Genomic DNA, 7,980 nt, shown 5'->3' with positions numbered 1-7,980 from the left:
TGTATCATAATAAATACGATACTTTTATGATTGTTTTTACGTGTAGAAGATGAAGGCAACAGTAGTATACCGCTGTTCGAAACTCATAAATCGATAGTAAATAACAAATCATTTTTACAAACTAAACCTGAGGGAAACGCATCAAATATAAGAGGAGAACAACGACACAACATTAAAACGTAACACACACAGATAACTAAGCATTAGACAAAATCCGATGAGAATAACAAATATAACATCAAAACTAAATACATGAATTTGGGATAGAAAAGTACCGTGACACGTCTTATAGTAATGTGAAATCACACTCAAATATAAAAGGAAACAAACGACACAACAGAAAAACAACGTTAAAATGTAACACACAGAAACGAATGGTGTTTTAGGATCAAATTTGTCTCACTTATGGTTCTACATAGTGTAAATATCAATGTTGACATTCTTTGAGGGTTCTTTTAAAAATACATAACGTAAATCAGCTTGGCAAAGATGCGCAAGTCATTTCAGGTAGGTGGTAATGATAGCCTTACCCACAATTCCTCTGATCATATCATAATCCTTAATGTGTATGATGGCTAGTTATCATGTGTATACTGGAATCGTAACAACAAAACAATGTGTCTTTTTGACTTACATTTAACAATTTTAAATGTTTTCATAAGCAGTTAGTCCTCTGCTCATATCGTAAAACTGAATATGTACGATGGATCGTTTTGAAGCTACATGTAAATTTTCGTGGTACGAAATGAGTTTCTTTTCCCCCGTTAATTATCAAACCCTGAAAATAATTTTGTATTCGGCTCTTCGGGGGAAAAATATAGTTTTTTTACACAAAATATAGTTCGTTGCAAATTTTAGTCTTTGCATATTTATTCTATAATCATCTACCTTCAACATCAGCATAGATGGTCAAGCTTAGTCATAAGTTAAATTAACAGAGACGTTTTGCACAGATTTTGAGGCTCATTAGGAATATTGACTCAACCCAGGCATGCTAGAGTTGAACACGAATGAGGATTGCGGGTTCAGTGAGATCGAATATTCACTTGTTTGTTTAGCTTATCTAAACAGTATTTTATTTCATTTTCCTTTAAAACAGGCGAAGAATACCAAAGGGTCGGACAATTAAACTCATACGTCGAAATCAACTGACAACGACATGGCCTTAATAAGAAAAAAGATAAACAAACGATATTACGCAAAATAGCATAGAAAATCAAAGACTGAACAACTTGAACCCTACTAAACACTGGGGTTGGTCTCAGGTGTCCCGCTCTTAAACCATCGATATTTCAATTAAAGCACTGTTATGTCACAATTGAAAGTTCGATCTCAAGTTACCATTTTTTTAGTTTTATGTAGTATTCAGCTGAACTTCTAGTTGCCATTATAAATTTTTATGTACGATAAAATTGAATAAATTTTCAAAAAATATTTCAACGTATATATAACTGTCATGTATGTAGTATCCTTATTATAGACGTTTTAAAACCTATTCATGTAAATGCAAATTATGAAATGTCCTCTTACTGAAGTCTTCTCTTATAGAAAATATAAAATTAATTATTAGGAAAATTGAGAAACTGTTTGAGATAATAATCAACTAATGCATCACAAAAGGAATCTGATAAATTGATTGCTCCCTGAATGGCCAGTTGCAAATTTGTCGTGCATATTAATAACGAGATTCAAAGATGATCAACCTGAAGCATATGTTAACAATGTACGCGTATTCTGTTCTAGTTTGAAGTTGAACCATGACGAAAATCGAATTGAAAGGAATCAAGGTATAATGTATACAAACTGTTGATATAAGATAAGTTCAAATAGTCTCTTTTGCATTAATACTTTTCGTTATCTTCTAAGGAACCATAAACAACGTAAAATCTAAAAATGATTTTGACAATTTTTATCAACATGCGTCTAAAACACATCATGGAGACAGCAAAGTAACTACAACAATAACCAAATGAGAACTAGAGGACATTATATTGCTAGCAATTATAGACAGGTATTGTAGTATCTCAGTATTTAAATTGTTCCCGAACTACCAAACTAGACCTGAAAGAACCAATTTATACGAATATAACTTATAAATATTAATATTTTTGCAAATATTCATTAATTTTGGTTGTTTAAAAAAAAAAAAAAAATGGCAATTTAAGGGGAAGTAACTCTAAAACAGTGCATTTTCTGAAGGAATCTACATGGAATTTTCCTATTTTGTATTTGAGCTGGGAAACACGTACGGTGACCCTATCGTTTCTTTTGATATTCTCAAAGCATTGTCTGAAAGCTATCTTTTCTTTAAGTATTTAAGAATTCTATCATTTTGCTTAGTTTTTAATCCCAAAATACCTTCATTTTAGTGTACATAAATTGTTTTGTTATAACCAGGCCATTTTTCTATAACATTTCTCTATTGAATTGTTTTATATTTTTTCACGTCGGGGCGTTTTAGAACAAACTATACAGCCTGGGGTTTTCTCATTGTTGAAGGCAATTCGGTTACCTATAACTGCAAGTACATATACCAAATCTTCTTATTTTTATACCAAATTATACTGTAACAACATATCCGTATATTTCAGTTGAGCCGTTTTTGTTCTTGTTTTGTCTTTTTTTTTATTATTGCTGTTGTATTGTTGCGTATCTCTTACTACTATTGTATCATAAAAACAATGCCGTATTTGTCAAAACCTTTTCAAAAAAAGAGGGACGAAAGACACCAAAGGGACAGTCAAACTCGTAAATTTAAAACAAACTGACAACGCCATGGCTTAAAATTGAAAAAGACAAACAGAAAAACAATAGTACACATGACACAACATAGAAAACTAAAGAATAAACAACACGAACCCCACCAAAAACTAGGGGTGATCTCAGGTGCTCCGGAAGGGTAAGCAGATCCTGCTCCACATGCGGCACCCGTCGTGTTGCTTATGTGATTACAAATCCGGTAAATAGTCTAATTCGGTAGGTCAAATTCATGAAAGGGAAGGGGATTGTAGTTACGACGCAAGGAACATATCCGATATCATTTGTGAAACGGTTATTCCATAACGGTCAACCAACTCGTGATGGCGTCCGTAAAATTTACGAAGAGATGATTTCAACTTCACCATTTGGAACTCTTGGTTTAATAGCTTCCTTGTGAGCAGTAACCCTCTATCAAGAAAATCATGATAGGAAATGCAAGCACGGGAATATCGTATCAATTGGGAGATATATACCCCGTATGCAGGTGCTGCTGGAATGTTGCTACTTAGAAATGGAAAGTTCACAATTGGAAAGCTGTAATCATCTCTTTTGTCGTAAAGTTTTGTCTTCAACCGACCCTCATTGTCAATTTCTAGATGTAAGTCAAGATATGAAGCCGACTTCACTGTATCTGTAGTATCCTTTATCTCCAATTCGATGGGGTAGATGCGATCCACATAGTCACCAAATTTTGAATTGTTTAGTGAAAGAACGTCATCTATATAGCGGAAAGTAGAGTTAAAGGATATTGCTAACTTCTTATCTTTCTTCCTAAGAAGTTCCTGCATGAAGTCAGCCTCATAATAATAAAGAAACAAGTCAACAAGTAGAGGGGCACAATTTGTTCCCATTGGGATGCCGACAGTCTGTTGAAAAACACGTCCTCCGAACGTAACAAATATGTTGTCAATCAAGAAATCAAGCATCTTGATAATATCGGTTTCAGAGAATTTTTTGTTTGAATCAGAATGGTTCTTTACAAAGTATGATTTATCCCTCCCTAAGACAAGATACTTGTATCTACGTTGGCCATTCTTTTTTATGAAGCAAGGTAATACCAACTCTTTTAATTTGTCTTTTAGTTTGGAATGTGGAATACTTGTGTAAAGAGTAGAAAAGTCAAATGTTTTAATACTGTAACAAGATGAAAAAGAGTTAGATTGTATGTACTCTAAAAGATCTTTGGAATTTTTAAGTATCCACATCTGATTCACGCTGATTCGTAAATCAGACATTTTATTTATTGAAAAAACGGTTATGTCCCTTTGAAATATTATTATGTGGAATTTGCAATTATAAGCATCAATCCTATAATTCTCTACGGCATTTATAATAAAATTCCAAACATCGACAATGTTTTTGGTTAAACAGTTATTGCCCTAATAATAAATATGTACAACGCGTAGGACATTAGTACTTTATTCGTTTATTCGTTTATAAAATCTATAATATCATTAATCAATCTACAAAAAATAATGCAGAGACAACATAAGACAAACGAACACTATAACTTGTCATTTCTATTTTCACGATGCATATATTATATTGCATTTTTATCTTTTTATCTTCTTTCGAATTTGTAGTAGCAATTAATTGGACTTAGCGCTGGTTTTTTGTCAGATGCATTTGATATACGCAACCTGTTTAATTAAATATTACTAAACCCGTATTTGACACTATTGTTACATAGCTTCAGTTGGTAATTTACAACCATTTACTTTTAAAAATATTTACTTCACCTAGATCAAACTGTTACTGTAAGTAGGATTTCACAACCGTAATGTCGATGGGTCACAATTTCACGTTAGGCCTAACAGCACATTGGTCTTTCAAGCTTTTGATTGGGTTTCTGGAATTTGGTTGTTAGCCTCCTGGTATATAAGACTGAACCTTTTCGTCCAAGTAAGTTAAAATTTAAATCTATTTTTTGTCAACCTCTTTCCAAAAACATGGAAATAATAGGTATTTTCTATGTGTTACTTTATTTGGGATTTTGTAGTTCATTCTTGCTTGAAGAAAACACTCAGAATCCTACCAATGATTTAACAGAAAAACATTATATGCATGTCTTGGAAATGATTTTAGAAGAAAAAAAGTTTCGACAGAATCTCGAAGAATCTGTTACACAAATGCACACGGAATTTAAAACACAAATACGAAATCTGATGTTAGATAACAAAACGGAAAATGTGATTGAAAATAAAACTGTCTTTCTAATTCAGAAAATAAATGACTTTGAACACAAATATTCTGCACTCAGACAAATGGTTGTCTCTTTACAAGGGCAATTGGGACAGATGTCAACCGATTTAGCGAAATGTCGAAACGATAGTTCTGTCTTCCGAAATGAACTTGCTATGTTAAAACAGCTGAAATCGATTAATGAACTCCAGGATTTAAATAAACTTAATTCGTCCGTGGATTCTATAATGCAACAACTTCATATATATGACAATAGCATTACTACTTTCAATTCAAAGCAGGAAGCTCGAGCTCAGGATTTTGTTGCATTACTGAATAAAACTCAAAATTTACAAAAAGCAGTTGCTGATCAAGCAGAATACGGTATGAATTAAGATAATATATTTTTCTGTTCACTAGCAATTACCTGCAAGTGGCGTGTATTTCTTTTTTTTTATTACACATATTAAACAGTATACCAAATTCAGAGCTTACGTTTGAATTCAAGGAAATTATTTCAGGAAAAATACAGAAATAAAGTTGCATTTACTAAATAATCTTTTTTTTTTAAATTGCTATTAGAAAATTCGGTGGAGACGTTTTTATTGATTATATAATCAAGAGCTTTTAAAACATACACACATACTACAAAAACGATAATTCAAATAAAACGAAATAAAATACAACAATATTGGTAAAAAAGTTATACTTGATCTTGAATGCTAAAACATTTTTTTTTCAGTTGGCTTTTCGGCGTGTGCAGCTGGACCTCTTTCAAAAAGCGGATCAATCTTGTTTTCTTATGTGAAGCTATCATATGGAATCAACGATTTATCGTCTTTAAATACAAGTGGTGAATTTCGATGCGAAAAAAGTGGATTCTACTTAATAATTCCCGCCATTATGTCAATGGAAGACAATGCAGAATATCGGATACAAAAAAATGGATTAGATGTTATTCCGGTTCAAATAACACCTATCAAAGCAGAAGCAAAGCTTCATACTGGAACAAGTTCAATGATTGTTTCACTTAAAATCAACGATACTATTGCTGTACGCGAGTACCAAACCAAACCGGTTTATGGCACATATTCGTGCTTAACTGTGATCAAAATAAAATGACATTGCCTTTATATAGAATATTTACGTTCAGATAACTTAAAATTAATTATAACCGATACACTCTAAAATGTAGACGTGTTTTTCATTTATAATTATTTCAACTCGGAATAAATGGACAATTTTCAATATTCAAATTCAATTACAGAAGCAGAATTGGAGATACTATAATGAGAACTAATAACAAACATAAAAAATAAGCCCTACACGAGTATCATTAACGTGATCAAAATGCTTAAAGTTGTCGCATTGGCACTCATACCACATCTTCCTATATAATTATATTGACATCTCAACTGCAATAAGCGTATCAACAAGTGTATTTAAATGGTTGACTTCCCTCAATATTTCAATTTCAATCTGATTATATAAAGGTATCTTCATCACTAGCGTTATGATATCATAAAACAATAGGTTTTTTTTATTGACGGGATCAAAGAGTCGATACCTATAAAACTACTTTGAACATTTGATACATGACAAGATGCAAAACATCGATGAAAAAAGTAAACTTTATTTATATATTGGCATCGTTAGAGTCTTCTTAGTTAAAAAAAAATGGTACTTGTTGTCTAGTTACCTTGAGTTGTCTAATACATGTTTAATCAATTGAATAAAACAGAGAGCCACTCAAACTATAATTAACTAACGATTTAATGACCATAAACATAGTGAAGCATGAAACCAGTCAGGATTCTATTTTTCTTAAACAAAAAAGCTCATGGACAGATTGAGGAGTGAGGCGCACAAGAGTACCTCTAATTCCTAGACTCCTGTTCTAGATATTTGCCTTAATCTTTAATTGACAATTAAGTCAGATAAAGAGAAAAAAAACGGTATAATTTTCCAAAACATCAAACCTTTTTCGTTTTTGCTTTTAGTGTGACTATTCACTATTCTATGTTAAGTGATGAATAATGAATAATAAGGAAAGGTATAACGTCAATATGTTCCGCAACGCATATTAGAGGAGCAACGAAGGACTTCAATATATAAATACGCGTGAAAGTCCTTTTTTACTCTTCTAATATGCGTTGCAGAACATATTTACTATATACCTTTAGGTTCTCTCTTAATAAGTTTTCGAATGAGGTATAGATTTATGTGTATTTAGGGGCTGAAGGATCACATCTGTCCATTCTATTATTAAAGATATCAATTTTATTATCCAAATGAAATGTTTAAAATTAATTAATGATTTCGGAATCTTTAATAACGGACTATGCGGTATGGGCTTTGTTCATTGTTGAAGGCCGAGCAGCGACTTGTAGCTGATAATTTATGTGTCATTTGATCTCTTGTGGTTATTTCATTGCCAATCATACTACATCTTCCTTTTCATATTTAGTATTTATATTCTACATAATTAAAATATTGATAAAATAAAGTTCTGAAATCATTTTTTCAGGTTTTCGTGTTGTTGTATCTTTGACATATTCCCCATTTCTATTTTCGATTTTATTCTGCAAGGCGATCGCATGTATAAATCTTGAGAATGGAAATGTTTCAAAAAGACAACAACCTGACCACAGATCAGACAATAGCCGAAGACCACCAATTGGTCTTCAAAACAGCGAGAAAATCTTGCACCTGGAGTCATGCTTTACTGGCCCCCTAACAAACATGTGTACACTAGTTCAGTGCTAATGCCGTAATGGACGTCATACTAAAATCCAAAATATATAAATGAAAATCGGTTGCGTAATATTGCAAAGGTTTACGTTATAACGCAAACATAGGAAGAAATATTAAAACAGTTGTGTTGCGCTAATATATGGAAAGCCACAGTGAACCCCCCGATTATTATTATTATTATTATTTTTTCCCCTTGGAAATACATGGATACAAATAAATCTTCGGCTTTGAAATACGCTTCCGAAGTTTTTTTCTACATTATTATAACTTTTCGGTTTTACAATT

The sequence above is a fragment of the Mytilus trossulus genome, chromosome 8 (genome assembly GCF_036588685.1).
Source record: "Mytilus trossulus isolate FHL-02 chromosome 8, PNRI_Mtr1.1.1.hap1, whole genome shotgun sequence".
Lineage (NCBI taxonomy): Eukaryota > Metazoa > Mollusca > Bivalvia > Mytilida > Mytilidae > Mytilus > Mytilus trossulus.
This window is presented reverse-complemented; position numbering follows the sequence as displayed.